The 18,392-nt window shown below is 37.7% G+C and overlaps 1 protein-coding gene across 3 annotated transcripts in view; it reads left to right on the top strand.

The window, feature by feature from the left end:
* The window catches only part of FUT9 (fucosyltransferase 9), a 207,886-nt gene that overhangs the window by 132,456 nt on the left and 57,038 nt on the right, over positions 1-18,392 (top strand). The window contains exon 4 of one of the 3 annotated variants that reach the window (XR_012434425.1): positions 7,426-15,833. The exons of the other annotated variants lie outside the window; for them this stretch is intronic. The gene's annotated coding sequence lies outside the window, so the exon portion shown is untranslated. Of the gene's footprint in view, positions 1-7,425; positions 15,834-18,392 lie in introns of those variants that run through there. 3 annotated transcript variants of the gene reach the window in all.

The following is an 18,392-nucleotide window of genomic DNA, read 5'->3' as shown; positions in this document are numbered from 1 at the left end:
TGGCTCTCCTGTTTACCCTGCTGTTGTTCAGTACTTTGTCCTGGATATGTTTTCTCAACATGGAGCCTTCAGCTGCACACACACATACACGTAGAGTAATGCAAACTTGTTTATTATATCATCTGTGACTCCTGCTTTTGGGAGAAGTTAGTTTCTAAGATCCTCTTTCTTCCTTAGTGATTTTTTTTCCAATTAGTTGAACGAATGATGGTATTTGTTTGCAGCTTCCAGTGTTGCCCATAAAAAAGAGTAGTTATTCATTTAGGGAAATTGCTTGATCAATGCTACGCAGGGCCATTATATCTTTTTTGTGCTGATAGGAGAAAAGAGTGATATTCCAGATTGAAACAACTGGAAAAACAGATTGCTGAATTAGAAGTGAAGATATAATTAGATGCACCCTCCAATAATTGGATAGAATTGAAAGCATTTAAGTCTGTACATAATCAAATATTGCCTGGAAATGCTACAGCATCCTCATTTTATGCTAAACAGATTTTTATGGAAGAGCAATAAAGGAGGAAATCTGCTTGCTAATTTGATTAAAAACACCATGGATCTCTGCGATTTCAGCTATTAAGAATCCAAATGGGAGGAGGCTAATTATAAAAGAAAATAAGAAATTGATTTCATCTTTAGGATTTATTATCAAACATTGCATATTTTAAGTGGAATTATTCATAACAATTAAAGATGCACTTTAACAATTACTCTAAGAATAGATATATTTTTAGTTTCACTTTAAAGTGAAAGGAATCTAAAGAAAAAGCAACACTGTAGCTTCAGTATTTATGGGAGAGAGAAGTATTTTGTTAACCACATAAGCCCATTTTACTGAGAAGAAAGCAAATTGAAAGAATATCACTTGCTGAAACACAGATATGTAATGTCTCATAACTTAAGAACTGTATTCATTCTGTTTATACTATTTAATTTCTTTATTATATCATAGCTATTAGTAGACACCTCCTTTTTATCTTATTATTTATTCATCCATTAAACAGACATTTACGGAGCAGCTACTATGTGGCAGCCAGTGTTTCAGGCACAGGAGATACAGCAGAGAATGAAAGAGACAAAATTTACTACCATCAAGAATCTTACATTCTGTTTGAAAAGGGATAATGTAAAAGATAAATAAGTATGATGTATAGTATGTTGGATGGCAATGAATGCTGAAGAAGATAAATATCAAGTGGAAGGGTGAGTTTTTTTTTTTGAGATGATGGTCAAAGAAGGCCTCATTGTGGAAACTTGAGTAAAGATTAGAATGAAGTGAAGGAGCTGACCATGCTGATATCTTAAGAAAGCCTCTAGACAGATATGCAAAGGCCTGAGGCAGGCTGTGCATGGCTTGTTTGAGCAACAGCAAGAAATGATGTTGATAGAGTACATCTAGGCAGGTGCTGGGGAGAAGGCACAGGTTGTATGTAGGTCACAAAGCCACAGTAAGGATTTTGATTTCTATTTTAATTTATTTTACTTCATTGCATTTTAGTTTTTTGAGGCAAAGTCTCACTCTGTCACCCAGGCAGGCATGCAGTGGCATGACCACTGCTCACTGCAGCCTCAACCTCCCAGGTTCAAGTGATCCTCCTGCCTCAGCTTCCCAAGTGTCTGGGACTACAAGCACATGCCACCCTCCCCACTAATTATTTGTAGATAGTCTCATTATGTTGCCAGGACTGGACTCGAACTCCTGGGCTCAAGGGACCGCACCTAAACCTCCCGGAGTGTTGGGATTACAGGCATGAGCTACCACACCTGTCCAAATTTTGACTCCAAACTGAGATGGGAAGGAGTGGTAGCATTGAACAGAAGAGACGTGATCTACCTTATTTTATCAGACATGAGCTTCTCAACTGCAGGGGCTTCTCTGGGCCATGCAGCTTTGTAAAAATTATCTTAGTGATATACTATTCTATCTACTGGGTTGTGGATAGCTCAAGAACCTTCTATCTGTTTTATAATTTAGTACACAGTTAATCCTGGAAAGTGTTTATTAATGATGCTGGTTACCTTTTAATGTGGGCCTAACTCAATCATAAAAATAAAAAATTTGCAAACTACAAAGGAAAATCTGAGGGGTTACATCTTTTTAGTCCAGTTTAAATGCCTGTACTTCCTAAGAACTGAATAATTTGGTAAGTTAAAAAATATTTTTATTCATCATGCATATGGTAAATGTTCTTTGCTTTTCCTTTTTAGAACTACATTTAAAGAGAAATGAATTAATTCTGGAGTGCCACTTTGTCATAGAAAGAAGGCAAAGGGATATCTCTAGATTCTTATTTTATGTACCTTCTCATTCTTTTCCATGTTACCATAAAACAGTATTACTGCTTGGTGAAAGTTTTGTTTTATTGTAAAATGGTAAAATGCAGTTTAAATTTATTTCAAAGGATGAATCCAGGAGCCAGCTAAATATGCTCATGGGTCTGCTCAAGCCAAGGTTTTATTGCTGCTAATTGACAAGCCCAGTTGTACAGCACCAAATTTGGAACTGAAAATTCCCTGTCTTTGAATATCTGTAATTTAATCAAGCTTGCTTTAGCTCCTTTATTACATCATAATGAAATATAAAATACCTCACACACAAATGCTTCTCTTTCAGAAATTAAATAGAAAGCAAAGAATTAGCAGGCCAAGAGTAACAATCAGTGCAAACACAATTACCTTCTCACATGCAAGATAAAGCAACTCTCCCCATTTTTGCCATGCAAAATGGGGAGAGTTGCTTTATCTATCATAGTAGCATGATCTTTTCTCCCTACTTGCCCAATTTTTTTTTTTTTTTTTTTTGAGATAGAGTCTGACTGTGTCACCCAGGCTAGAGTGCAGTGGTCTGATTTCGGCTCACTGTAACCTCCACCTTCTGGGTTCAAGCAATTCTCCTGCCTCAGCTTCCAAGCAGCTGGGATTACAGGTGCACACCACCATAGCTGACTAATTTTGGCATTTTTAGTGGATGGGGTGGGGTGGGGTTTCATCATATTGGCCAGGCTGGTCTGGAACTCCTGACTTCAGATGATCTGCCTGCCTCAGCCTCCCAAAGTGCTGGGATTACAAGCCACCGCGCCTGGCCCCAAATCTTCGTTATCTTCATGTTTGTCCTAAAGCAAAAGAAAAAGATGAGCAACTGTGGAAAATAAAAATACCAAAGTGATTGGTATGTTTTCTGAGAAAACTTAAGCTTCAGGATGCTTATGACTATAATTATTAAACCCAAAGAAAGAAGTAAATCTTCTTCATGTATTTAGAAGCAATGTGAACATTTGCCACTAGTAGGATATAGAGTGAAGATTTCTTAACTCTTCATCCTTTCCAGGCTAATTGAATGATGAAGACCTCAGGGGTTTTTCAAAAAATCTCATACAGAGTGCTAAAGCATCACTCGTTGATGGCCGGCCACGATGGATTCAGGCTTGTATAAATAATCCGCAGGGGTTCTTTGAATATATCACAGCCACGCTAGATAAAAGATGATCTGGGACTACAATATAGTTAATATTCCAGAAAAAAAGAAAGTGCATTTGATATGGTTCTACATCAGAGATTAAGGTAAAAGAACCACTGAACATGGGATAAAGAGTACCGAAGTGAAAATTAGTTTTAGAAACACTACAAAGCAAAGACTTTAAAAGCAACATTTATGTTGGAAAGAAAAAAAAGTGTTGAAACTGGGCAGCCCATGTGCAATTAATTGAAGTCCAATCCTTCCTTAAAAGCCCTTTCTAACACACCAAATATCTCACAAAGCTGATGGTAACTAAAAATCTTTCCAACTGTTTAGGGCAATAGACTTATCACTATTCTAGAAATGTAAAAATCTAAGTTCTAGTTGATTAAGTGATCTTGAGTAATTAACTACCACTCAGGGTCTCAGATTCTAACCTAGAGAATAGGAAATTGGGTCTAGAAAGATTGCCAAAGTCCCTCCTATCTCCATAACTATTTGATTCTAACAGCTTCATGGAGCTCTGGGGAATTTAATTATCAAGCAAGTCTCTCCATTAAGGTGGATAATTAAAATGAGTGAGTACTCTGTAGTGCATCGAAGCGGATTCAGATTGCTGGCTTTTTCAAATTTACAGTTTTGCTTTCAGTAAAAATTACACAGTATAATCAGTCCAGCTGTGGAAATGTGCTCTGAAGGCTATTGATTCCTGAGTTCTTGATACTTTCATTGACCCTATCAAAACACTTAAATATTCCAAAGCCTGGAGCGGCCCTGGAGAAGCTCAAGTTGTAACAATTTTGTACTGCCTGAGGTTTATATTGCTCCAGATAGTATATATTTTGTAATAGGGTTGAAAAGACAGTAAAATTTTTAAAGTGGCCACTCCTATAGTAGTGTAAATACATGAAAATCTAACCAAATGTTGTCTTTATTCTGAGTGTGTACGTGCACACAAATCCCAACAAAATGTTCTCTAACTAGTTTTACGTGACCCTGGCTTAAAATGTGGGCTGTTAGATTTTGAACTACTTGAGGTCAGGCACGGTGGTTCACACCTGTAATCCCAGCACTTTGGGAGGCTGAGGTGGACAGATCACCTGAGGTCAGGAGTTCGAGACCAGCCTGGCCAGTATGGCGAAACCTTGTCTCCAACTAAAAACACAAAAATTAGCCAGGTGTGGTGGCATGTGCCTGTAATCCCAGCTTCTCAGGAGGCTGAGGCAGGAGAATTGCTTGAACTTGGGAAGCAGAGGTTGTAGTGGGCCTTGAGCCGAGATCGTGCCACTGCACCACAGCCTGGGCAACACAGTGAGATTCGGTCTCAAAAAATAAAAAATAAAAAAATCAAGATTTTGAACTACTTGAAAATAATAGACTGCTTTTATTATGTACAGAGTTAGTATTCTATACAATTTTGTTGAATTAAATTTAATACTTCTATCACCAGAGAACAATTTTTTTTACAATGAGGAACATGATTACTAATTTAGATGACATGTAACCAAGTTTAAGGCAGACAAAAAACAAAAAAAGTCTCTATTAGAAACCACAATGGAACATTTTTGGGGATAAAATGAAAATATTAACTTAAAATTCATTCTTCCATCCCTTTAAGCCCAAGTGAGTGAATAATTTTAAAACCTGAAACAAATGTTTTCTTAGTATAACCCTTCTAAAGAAGTCCTGTAATTTCACTAAATCACAGAACTCCCATTGCCTTAGATCAGGTGTGTGTGTATTATCAACATCAAACAAAACTCAATTATTTGTAATTGTCAGCAAAGTTGAGAAAAAACCTTATTGAAACGTGAACATTGTGAGAAAAAATATATCTATGCATTCCATAAAAAGCAAGCATTTCTTTGCCTGAATTTTAAAAAATTGTTTTGTTTATAATTATTGTGGATATATAATAGTTGTACATATTTATATATATGTGATGTTTGGATACAGTATACAATGTGTAATGATCAAATCAGGGCAATTGAGATATCCATCGCCTTAAGCTTTTATCATTTCTTTGTGTTAGGAACATTTCAATTCCACTCTTTTAGTTATTTTGAAATATACACTAAGTTATTGTTAACTATAGTCACCCTATTATGCCACCAAACACTAAATTGTACTCTATCTAATTGCGTTTTTGTACTAATTAACCCTACCCTCCTTATGCCCCTTCTCCATTACCCTTCCCAGCCTGTGGTAACCAGCATTCTATTCTCTATAATTTGTAATAATTATACTTCTAGAGTAAAAGATAAACTCTGCCTACCTGGGTCTTGATTCTCTTAGGAGGGATAAGTCATGTCCAAGAATAGAATACAAAAAGAGAAAATGGGGTCGGTAGTATGATGTTATACTATACTTGGTGTGCTATACTAAATGGTGTCAGTTTCAGATAAAATGACATTAGAATTCAGGAGGGAGACATTCCAGCTGGAGCAATTAGGAATCAGGGAAGTCATTGTAAACAAAGTGGTATTTTTGATAGACCTGGACTTCAAAATATGGAAATTAGTGGGGAGGGTGATGAATCCAGCATTCCAAGGAAAAAGCAAGGGGAGAAGGAAGTGTGAGGCACCAACTGAAAAGAGGACTTGATCTTTCTGAGCCTCTAGTGTGTGAAAGAGATCAATGGGCTGTGAGGGGCTAGATGGTGTAAAGCTTTGGAGGCCTGACGTGCACTTTAATCATCAGACGTGGACCAGGTATAGAGGGTTTTAAGAAGGAGAATGACAGAACCAGAGCTGTGCTTTTGGAGATTTATTCTGACAGCAGTGTGTAGGATGGATTGAAGGAGGTGATGCCAGCTCAGGCTCAACAATTCCTTAAAGTGGAGAAAAGGCACAGTTGCAGTAGAGACTAACCCACGTGCCACTGAAAATTGTCCTGTGTTCCACCTGCAGCACCAATCTGAAGACTGTCCACCTCTTTCCAGAATACCATGGATCTGTGAACAGTTAAAACCTATTACATGAGCTGTGTGGAGCTGACCTGATAGGGATAATTATAATAAAAGGTTTATATCATTCCCTAGGACTAGGGGTAAAGGCGGTATAACACTCTTACACTCCTACTTTGTTCCTGTTTTAGCTTTTGAAGTTTTATAATAGCAAGTTACTTGATTTGTCTTGAGATTTGTGCTGTATCACTGATATAAGCTTTCTAATTATCTTTATCAATGTGGCTACAGAAAGGAAAAATGTGATTCCATAATTTAGATTTGTAGATAGCAAATAGAATGCTAATTGATACTTTGGAAATATGATTTTCAAACTTAGCAGAGTAGGTAACAGCAAGAAAAATGTTTTAACCTGAAGTCATTTTGAAGGCTAAAATAGATGTTAAATTTAACCTGAAAGGGAAAGTGAGGAGAACCCTGCTTGAGGCTTTAATTCTTTGATTAAACTTGATAGTGGGTTATCTTTAGGGTAACCTCTACTCCAATATGAGCCTCATTCTATGGGCCAAGCCATTGTAATTATATATAATAGAATTTTTTTTTCCAAAATACATTATAATATCTGAAGGAGATAATCACATTTTAGCAGAGAGAAATGAAAATCTGTCAAAGAGAATGAAGAAATTGTATTTGCCTTTCTTGTCTTTGGTGCCTAAAGTGAAATGAAATTGTTTTCCTGTTATCAGGCCAAGTGCAGACATACTTTAAGGGACCAGCCTTCCTTAACGATTTTACCAGGTAAAGACATCAGTTCTGCCTTCCTCCTTGCTTTAGGGCACTGCAAATGGCTTCAGAGCACATCTATATGCTAGTTCACCGGAAAGAATCGTTGTCCAAAGTTTTGCAGAACAAAACTCCCCTCAATTCTCAAGAGACCAGTTACACAAAGCTGTGAGCTGAGTTTTGTTATATTCAGATTCACTATCCAGATCTCTCATGAGCTTTGAGTTTCAGCTAGGATATTTTGAACCTAAGGAATATTTTACCCTTTCTCTTTCTCCAGGAAGCAACGATCCAGTATAAAAGGAGTTATATAAGCAAGACATAACTGTGAGCTTTGAAACTATTTTTAATCACCAGAGCCTGCTTCTTACCATAAAACGATTTCTCAAGCTCCATAATTTGGGATAGAAAACAATGGCAATCTTGAAGACATACCAGCAAGGACATTATTGAAGTAGAGAAGCATTCAAAATGGGATCAGAGGACGCATCTATTCACAGGTCCACTTGATGCCAAGGCTTATAGAAAAAAATCAGAGATATATTTAGTGTCATTGAAACTGTTCCCATTTTTACATAGGGAGAGATCAGCATTATATTTTGAGAAACCATAGGGAAGGAGCCTGTCTTTTAAAGTCTGGTGCTACCCAGGATTCTGTCTTTGGTCATGGGCTCATCTAATGGGTCATCTCTTACTCTGTTATAGTTTTACCTATTACACGCTGTATACGCTGCTAACATCCAAATCTAAAAATTCAGCCCAGACCTAATCCCTGAGGTTCAGATTTGAAGATTTGTGTGATGACCTAGATATATATGTGGATATCCCTCCCACAGGCATCTGGCACCCGCCCTGTCTTCTAGAGCACCCTGTCCCCACTCATAGCACTCCTTGTATTGAGTTCTAAGTGCTTATGTCACTGCTTATCTCCTCCACTGGACCAAAAGCACTGGGAAGGTCAGGGTGAGGTCTGTTTTGTTCATAATTAAAAGCCTTGCTCCTGGTACATAGCAACTGTTCAATAAATATTTTTTAAATAAGTGAATCACTGGAGTGGGGCTTGAAAAATTCTGGAATAATTATAATTTTATAAAATGTCCTTCTAACGCAATCTGCTCTCCAGCCCCTGCCATTTAAGATGAAGGGACTGCATTAGGACTTACTTAAGTACCTGTCTACTTAGGGTCACAGCACACTGATTCGCTGTGTAGGCATTTTGGACTATGACTTGTTGTATGACTTTGCCTATGAATATTCTGCCAAGTACAAATACTTTAATATGCTTGAACATTCAGTTGATGAAGTTGTAAATAGATAATTATTGCCTTTCAGAAGAAAGTTGCTAAAAATGCATATATATTCAAAGCAATACCTGAGAAGCATAACATAAAAAGCGTTTGCATTCCAATGAACACGGTTCAGTGAAAGCTGAGCTTTGCCTCACAGAGGCTAGGCAAACTGCATCTGGGAACCTTCTGGGAAAACTATAGAAATCCAATTAGGAACAGTCTTCAATGGACTCAGAATGTTTAGGTATGATAGAGAAACCAGTAATTCTTCTCATCAGTAAAAGTAATGAAGTGCCTTTTAAAAAGCCCTTCCGTGTCTCCTGTTTAATAAGTAGATATAAAATTGGGGTACTTACAAAAAGTATTTAATTGTCATAGGTAATTGCCAAGATACATTTTTAAGAATCCAAATTTGGTCAAGAAATACATATAAACAACTTTTGAAGAACATCAAAAATTGAAGAGCATATCAGACCATCTGGGACTGGATTCCCTTCAACTCATCTGGGATGTGCTCTCTGCCCCTCCCTGAGCCAGCTGCTTCATTTTTCCCTGTCCTCCTGTCTTTAAAATCACAAAAGGACATTAGACATTAACTGATGCCTTGCATTAATTTATATTTGGGGGTGACTGGAAAAACTGACATTTCTTCTAAGTGTGCAGGATTCTCCTGAGTAGACAGTGTGAGAAAAAGTTATAAATACTTTCCAGGTCTCTTTTCAAGTATGAAATTGAGAAATATCCTGAAAAGTCAGAGTCAGACTGAATTTAGCTAAGAAAATACAAATCCTATGATTTCTGCTACAATGGTATCTGAATCAAGATAATGACCATTAAATCTCAGACCTTTACAAAGGTCTTCAGTCAGGCAGAACAAAAACAGTAATTTGTTAAATGAGACTATGGGAAATACTACCCATCTCCTGAGGTCCCTCATTTATCACTTTGTCTTGAATCTCACTTCTCCAGTTTCCTTATAGTTTTCAATTACGAATGCTAGAATCACTTCTGTCACTTAAAAAAATAGAATGTCTTTATTTCTTTATACCATTTGCATTTTAATTTCCTGTCCCTTTCAGAGACATTTCTTTTGCTAAGTAATGGCTAGCAGCCAATCTCAATCTGGAGAGGAAATGATCAAAATCTTAATTCTCCTGGAGGGGGAGCTACTATATTTGTCTTTTGTTTCTGGATTTGATCATCAGACTGTATGTTTCTGCCACATTAACCTCATTTTAGCAGTAGTTTTCAATGAGTGAGAGGAAAAAGTAGAAGAGATGCTTTCGATCCAATGGTTAATTTGTTTGACACAACATTTGCTTCCACACAATGGGTGATGGTAGTTTATATTACTCTTTAAATCAGAGTTCAACACATGTTTTATAGTATCAAATTAATAATATTCATTGTGCATCTTAAAGTTGGATATTAGCAAAAGTGATAGAAATACATGAACACAGAGCAGCAAAATCATCTTCACAAATGGTGATCCTCTGTTAATGTTGAGTTTTTGTTCTTCTTATTCCCTTTAGTCATCTATATGGTCAAAGTATCTGGTCAAATTTTATTTTTAAAAATTATGATTTTTCTTAGATTCCAATAGTAATACAAAAGCAAACAAACAGTACTTAGTTACTTTTTACTTGTTAGTTGAAAATTGTAAGGTATAAAAGTAAACATGTTTTTACTTTTTTGTAAAGTAAGATTGTATGAGACAGAATGTACATCTTAAATTCTCTTAAAGAAAGTAAATTTATTAACTTAAGAGTTCAGAGGTTAGTGGACTCTGGGTGTAGTCTGATCAAGTCACTCAATTTTTTATAATTCTATTGGCTCTTTTTTATTCCATGAAAAGCTTCATTCTGTGACTTAACTATTTTTGTGCCTGCAAAGAATGATTGCATTTGTAAGTATCACTTCTTCCTATAATACTGTCCAATTATAAAGAGAATGTCTTAGATTAAGTAAAAAGATAACTACCTTTTTCCCAATAGTCAAAAATTTTTGGCTTCATCTTGTTTGAAACAAAGTATTTCATGTGAACACCTCTGAATCAATCAGTGTAACTGACAACTCCTGGATATGCAGATTGGAAGACAGGCATAGGCAGTGGATTAGGTCTCATGCACTGGGGTCAGTCCTTCAAAGTGCTTGCTGCTGTGCAATAGGAGAGAGGCACAGCACATGCTGAGGAGGCAATGACAGTCACTGCAGATACCCAAACTTTCTTAACATTTCAATTGGCTCTTAAATCACAAAAGTATTCTCTCTAGCATACAGAAAAATGACCCCCAATCATCAGAGCAAAGATTGTCTCAATTCTACAGCAGTCAAGGTTTACTTGCCTATAATGCCTGCCTTTTTTTTGAATGCTCTTAGCAAGCTTTATAGCAATTTTAAAATCTGATTCTTTGAAATCCAGAAAGTTACTAATTGGGAGTTAGAAGGGGGAAAAAAAAGAGTCAGTGTCAAAAGGTTTATTGTAAAGGTCTTTCTTGTCTTTTTGGGAGAGGGGGAGAGAGCGTTATGGTCTGAAATGTGTTCTCAAATTCATGTTGAAGTCCCAATCTCCAGTATGTTTTTGGAGATAAGGTCTTTAAAGAAGTGATTAGGCCCTAATCTAAAATGACTATCAGAAAAGCAAGATGTCCCTATAAGAAAAGCAAGAGCTGGAGATCGAGACCATCCTGGCTAACATGGTGAAACCCTGTTTCTACTAAAAATACAAAAAATTAGCCAGGCATGGTTGTGGGTGCCTGTAGTCCCAGCTACTTGGGAGGCTGAGGCAGCAGAATGGTATGAACCCAGGAGGTGGAGCTTGCAGTGAGCCGAGATCACGCCACTGCACTCCAACCTGGGTGACAGAGGGAGACTCCGTCTCAAAAAGAAAAAAAAGAAAGAAAGAAAGAAAAAAAAGCAAGAGCTACCAGAGGTAAGAGCACACAAAGGAATGACCAAGAGATGAGGCAGTGGGACGGCAGCCATCTGCAAGCCAAGAAAGAGTTTCAGAAGGACTCAACCCTGCTGACCCCTTGATGTTGGACTTCCAGCCTCTAGAACAGTGAGGAAATACATTTCTGCTGCTTAATCTACCCAGTTTGTGGTATTTTGTTATGGTATCCCTAGCAAACTAATACAGAACAGTGGTTTGTTTGCTTTTTCTTAACTTTTCTTTTGGAGGCTATAAAACCAACTGCTTCTTCCAACATTTTAATTTAGGATTTTGTTGCAGTAGGAGACTTGATTTCATAGAAGTAATAGTTATTTTGCTGGTGTTCAAAGGATACTTCTGGTACTTGGTTAGGTTGATGCGTTTCTCTTCACCAGTGAAGTCTAATGCTACAGGAAAGTTTTCAAATTTCACACTGGTCCAGGACCAGTAATTTTCCTTCCAACTGGCAAATACTTTGAGGATGACAGCTGTGAGCCAGTGCAACTTTCACCATGGTCTCTTTCTAATTTTTTTGTTGGTGTTTATGAGTATAACTTTTCCCCTTGGAGCCTTGGGTTCATTCCTGGTGATGCAGGATTTTATCTCCTTAGCTCAGCTAGGTCTGGGTTCTTGTCTTGTCTCATGACCAGGAAAAATCAAGAACACAGACACTTGAAGAGTGAGTGGAGTAGAATTTATTAAGTGAAAATGAAAGCTTTCAGCAAAAAGGGGCATCCTGAAAGCAGGTTGCTAGTTGTCCTTCACAGTACAAGGGCTCTTATATATATATAAGCTGATGGAGCTGGATTCCCTATTTGTATAAGGCACAAATTCCAGGTGGCTCTGCCCCATTCACCCCAGTGTGCATGTGGACACTTAATCGTCTCCGGGCATGTTTAGGCAAGCCCCTGTGCAAATTCCCTTATCTGCACAAAATATCTGGTGTAGGTGCTTGTAGGTCAGGTCAAGTCAGATGTTCTTCAGGGACCCTCCCTTACTGTCTGCCTAAAGCAAGCTGGTTAACTCCTTTCAGTGGCTTTGAACGTTTTTTGCTGTTGTTTTTCTAAGCACTATCTCTTTTCAATTTATTTCACCATAAATCCAGTTCTTATAATGTATAAAAGAAATATCTCCTTTTAATGTGTGCTGAGGTTTGGAACTCAAATGTACAAATTATGACTGCCTATGTATAAAAAATAGAAATATGTTACCGTTAAATAAAATAATAGGCAGACAATGTTAGTTTGAAATGTTCTTTTTCCCCTCTGCTCCTATTAAATTTGGGTTGGTTCCTTGTTAGAGAAAAGAGAAAGAAATAAAGTGCAATGCTTTTGCCTAGAAACTTATCCCCAAAGGAACTGAGTTAACTGTACCTAGCCCCAGAGAAAGACATGAAATTATGACTGGCTAAAAAGGCTAACCAAGATGTGTGTTTTTCTAGAATTTCTTCTTATATTCTTTGAGCCTATATAATACAATATGATCAGTACCTTCACTTTCATTGTTTGTTGTAATTGTGAAATGAGTGTGATAATTCTGCCCATGATACCTCAGAGTCTGTTACCAAAGTCACTGAAAACATCACAAAGGAGGACCTTGAGCTCCTCAGAATATGTTGAATAAGTATTAAATGTGATAAACTGTAGAGAATCTGGGTGTTTTCATAATCTTTTCATTATTCTGGTGAGCTTATTTTTGTGTTATTCCTTTGGAAGAGAACGCCTAATAAAATGAGTTGAGTAATGTATACTGTGTCAGAGTGAACAATACTCCTGGATTTGGGAGTGTTTATTTTAGTTATAAAGGAAGCTGCAGTTTAGAATTTATTCTAGAGTAGTGGTTCTCCCAGCACGGAGTTTGAGATCTGAGAATGGACAGACTGCCTGCTCAAGTGGATCCCTGACCCCCGAGTAGCCTAACTCGGAGACATCCCCCACTAGGGGCAGACTGACACCTCACACCTCACACCGCTGGGTACACCTCTGAGATGAAGCTTCCAGAGGAATGATCAGGCAGCAACATTTGCTGTTCAGCAGTATTCACTCTTCTGCAGCCTCCGCTGCTGATCTCCAGGCAAACAGGGTCTGGAGTTGACCTCGAGCAAACTCCAACAGACCTGCAGCTGAGGGTCCTGACTGTTAGAAGAAAAAATAACAAACAGAAAGGACATCAACATCAAAACCCCATCTGTACGTCACCATCATCAAAGACCAAAGGTAGATAAAACCACAAAGATGAGGAAAAAGGAGTACAGAAAAGCTGGAAATTCTAAAATTCAGAGTGCCTCTCCCCCTCCAAAGGAACGCAGCTCCTTACCAGCAATGGAACAAAGCTGGACAGAGAATGATTTTGACAAGTTTAGAGAAGAAGGCTTCAGAGGATCAAAATTCTCTGAGCTAAAGGAGGAATTACAAACCAGCGCAAAGAAACTAAAAACCTTGAAAAAAGATTTGACGAATGGCTAACTAGAATAACCAATGTAGAGAAGTCCTTAAACGACCTGATAGAGGTGAAAACCATGAAACGAGAACTGAGTGACAAATGCAAATGCTTCAGTAACTGACTCGATCAACTGGAAGAAAGGGTATCAGTGATTGAAGAGCAAATGAAAGACATGAAGTGAGAAGAGAAGTTTAGAGAAAAAAGAGTAAAAAGAAATGAACAAGGCCTCCAAGAAATATAGGACTACATGAAAAGATCAAATCTACGTCTGATTGGTGTACCTGAAAGTGACAGGAAAAATGGAACTAAGTTGGAAACCACTCTGCAGGATATTATCCAGGAGAACTTCCACAACACAGCAAGGCAAGCCAATATTTAAATTCAGGAAATACAGAGAATGCCACAAAAGATACTCCTTGAGAAGAGTAACTCAAAGACACAAAATTGTCAGATTCACCAAAGTTGAAATGAAGGAAAAAATGTTAAGGGCAGCCAGAGAGAAAGGTCAGGTTACCCACAAAGGGAAGCCCATCAGACTAACAGCAGATCTCTCAGCAGAAACTCTACAAGCCAGAAGAGAGTGGGGGCCAATATTCAACATTTTTAAAGAAAAGAATATTCAACCCAGAATTTCATATCCAGCCAAACTAAGTTTCATAAGTGAAGGAGAAATAAAATCCTTTACAGACAAGCAAATGCTGGGAGATTTTGCCATCACCAAGTCAGCCTTACAAGAGATCCTGAAGGAAGCACTAAACATGGAAAGGAACAACCAGTACCAGCCACTGCAAAAACATGCCAAAAAGTAAAGACCATTGATGCTAGGAAGAAACTGCATCAAATAACGAGCAAAATAACCAGCTAATATCATAATGACAGGATCAAGTTCACACATAACAATATTAACTTTAAATGTAAATGGGCTAAATGCTCCAATTAAAAGACACAGACTGGCAAATTGGATAAGGAGTCAAGACCCCTCAGTTTGCTGTATTCAGGAGACCCATCTCACGTGCAGAGACACACATAAGCTCAAAATAAAGGGATGGAGGAAGATCTACCAAGCAAATGGAAAACAAGAAAAGGTGGAGGTTGCTATCCTAGTCTCTGATAAAACAGACTTTAAACCATCAAAGATCAAAGGAGACAAAGAAGGACATTACATAATGGTAAAGGGATCAATTCAACAAGAAGAGCTAACTATCGTAAATATATATGCATCCAATACAGGAGCACCCAGATTCATAAAGCAAATCCTTAGAGACTTACAAAGAGACTTAGACTCCAATACAATAGTAATGGGAGACTTTAACACCCCACTGTCAACATTAGACAGATCAACGAGACAGAAAGTTAACAAGATATCCAGGAATTGAACTCAACTCTGCACCAAGCAAACCTAATAGACATCTACAGAACTCTCAACCCCAAATCAACAGAATATACATTCTTCTCAGTACCACATTGCACTTATTCCAAAATTGATCACAGAGTTGGAAGTAAAGCACTCCTCAGCAAATGTACAAGAACAGAAATTATAACAAACTGTCTCTCAGACCACAGTGCAATGAAACTAGAATTCAGGATTAAGAAACTCAATCAAAACCACTCAACTACATGGAAACTGAACATCCTGCTCCTGAATGACTCCTGGGTACATAACAAAATGAAGGCAGAAATAAGGATGTTCTTTGAAACCAATGACAACAAAGATACAACATACTGTAATCTCTGAGACACATTTAGGGCAGTGTGTAGAGGGAAGTTTATAGCACTAAATGCCCACAAGAGAAAGCAGGAGAGATCTAAAATTGACACCCTAACATCACAATTAAAAGAACTAGAGAAGCAAGAGCAAACACATTCAAAAGCTAGCAGAATGCAAGACATAACTAAGATGAGAACAGAACTGAAGGAGATAGAAACACACAAAACCCTTCAAAAAAATCAATGAATCCAGGAGTTGGTTTTTTAAAAAGATCAACAAAATTGACAGACCGTGAGCAAGACTAATAAAGAAGAAAAGAGGGAAGAATCAAATAGATGCAATAAAAAATGATAAAGGGGATATCACCATGGACCCCACAGAAATACAAACTACCATCAGAGAATACAATAAACACCTCTGTGCAAATAAACTAGAAAACCTAGAAGAAATGGATAAATTCCTGGACACGTACACTCTCCTAAGACTAAATCAGGAAGAAATTGAATCCCTGAATAGACCAGTAACAGGCTCTGAAATTGAGGCAATAATTAATAGCTTATCAACCAAACAAAGTCCAGGACCATACAGACTCACAGCTGAATTCTACCAGAGGTACAAGGAGGATCTGGTACCATTTCCTCTGAAACTATTCCAAGCAACAGAAAAAGAGGGAATCTTCCCTAACTCATTTTATGCAGATGACACATCTTGATACCAAAGCCTGGCAGAGACACAACAAAAAAAGAGAATTTTAGACCAATATCCCTGAGGAACATTGATGCAAAAATCTTCAATAAAATACTGGCAAAATGAATCCAGCAGCACATCAAAAACTTATCCACCATGATCAAGTGGACTTCATCCCTGGGATGCAAGGCTGGTTCAACTTATGCAAATAATAAACATAATCCAGCATATAAACAGAACCAAAGGCGAAAACCACATGATTATCTCAATAGATGCAGAAAAGGCCTTTGACAAAATTCAACAGCCCTTCATGCTAAAAACTCTCAATAAATTTGGTATTGATGGAGTATATCTCAAAATAATAAGAACTATTTATGGCAAACCCACAGCCAATATCATACTGAATGGGCAAAAACTGGAAGCATTCCCCTTGCAAACTGGCACAAGACAGGGATGCCCTCTCTCACTACTCCTATTCAACATAGTGTTGAAAGTTCTAACCAGGGCATTCAGGCAAGAGAAAGAAATAAAGAGTATTCAATTAGGAAAAGAGGAAGTCAAATTGTCCCTGTTTGCAGATGACATGATTGTATATTCAGAAAACTCCATCCTCTCAGCCCAAAATCTCCTTAAGCTGATAAGCAACTTCAGCAAAGTCTCAGGATACAAAAGCAATGTGCAAAAATCACTAGCATTCTTATACACCAATAACAGACAGAGAGCCAAATTATGAGTGAACTCCCATTCACAATTGCTTCAAAGAGAATAAAATACCCAGGAATCCAACTTACGTGGGATGTGAAGGACCTGTTCAAGGAGAACTACAAACCACTGCTCAATGAAATAAAAGAGAACACAAACAAATGGAAGAACATTCCATGCTTATGGATAGGAGGAATCAAAATGGCCATACTGCCCAAGATAATTTATAGATTCAATGCCATCTCCATTAAGCTACCAATGACTTTCTTCACAGAATTGGAAAAAAGTACTTTAAAGTTCATATGGAACCAAAAAATAGCCCACATTGTCAAGACAGTCCTATGCTAAAAGAACAAAACTGGAGGCATCACATTACCTGACTTCAAACTATACTACAAGGCTAGAGTAACCAAAACAGCATGATACTGGTACCAAAACAGAGATGTAGACCAATGGAACCAAACAGAGCCCTCAGAAATAATACCACACATCTACAGCCATCTGATCTTTGACAAACCTGACAAAAACAAGAAATGGGGAAAGGATTCCCTATTTAATAAATGGTGCTGGGAAAACTGGCTCGCCATAAGTAGAAAGGTAAAACTGGATCCCTTCCTTACACCTTCTACAAAAATCAATTCAAGATGGATTAGAGATTTAAATGTTAGACGTAAAACCATAAAAACTCTAGAAGAAAACCTAGGTAATACCATTCAGGACATAGGCATGGGCAAGGACTTCATGTCTAAAACACCAAAGCAATGGCAACAAAAGCCAAAATTGACAAATGGGATCTAATTAAACTAAAGAACTTCTGTACAGCAAAAGAAACTACCATCAGAGTGAACAGGCAACCTACAGAATGGGAAAAAAATTTTGCAATCTACTCATCTGACAAAGGGCTAATATCCAGAACCTACAAAGAACTCAAACAACTTTACAAGAAAAAAACAACCCCATCAAAAAGTGGGCAAAGGATATGAACAGACACTTCTCAAAAGAAAACATTTATGCAGCCAATAGGCACATGAAAAAATGCTCATCATCACTAGCCATCAGAGAAATGCAAATCAAAACCACAATGAGATACCATCTCATACCAGTTAGAATGGCGATCATTAAAGAGTCAGGAAACAACAGGTGCTGGAGAGGATGTGGAGAAATAGGAATGCTTATACACTGTTGGTGGGACTGTAAACTAGTTCAACCATTGTGGAAAACAGTGTGGCAATTCCTCAAGGATCTAGGACTAGAAATACCATTTGACCCAGCCATCCCATTACTGGGGATATACCCAAAGGATTATAAATCATGCTGCTATAAAGACACACACACACCTATGTTTATTGTGGCACTATTCACAATAGCAGAGACTTGGGACCAACCCAAATGTCCATCAGTGATAGACTGGATTAAGAAAATGTGGCACATATACACCATGAAATACTATGCAGCCATAAAAAAGGATGAGTTCATGTCCTTTGTGG

The sequence above is a fragment of the Macaca fascicularis genome, chromosome 4 (assembly GCF_037993035.2).
Source record: "Macaca fascicularis isolate 582-1 chromosome 4, T2T-MFA8v1.1".
Taxonomy (NCBI): Eukaryota; Metazoa; Chordata; class Mammalia; order Primates; family Cercopithecidae; genus Macaca; species Macaca fascicularis.
This window is presented reverse-complemented; position numbering and strand designations above follow the sequence as displayed.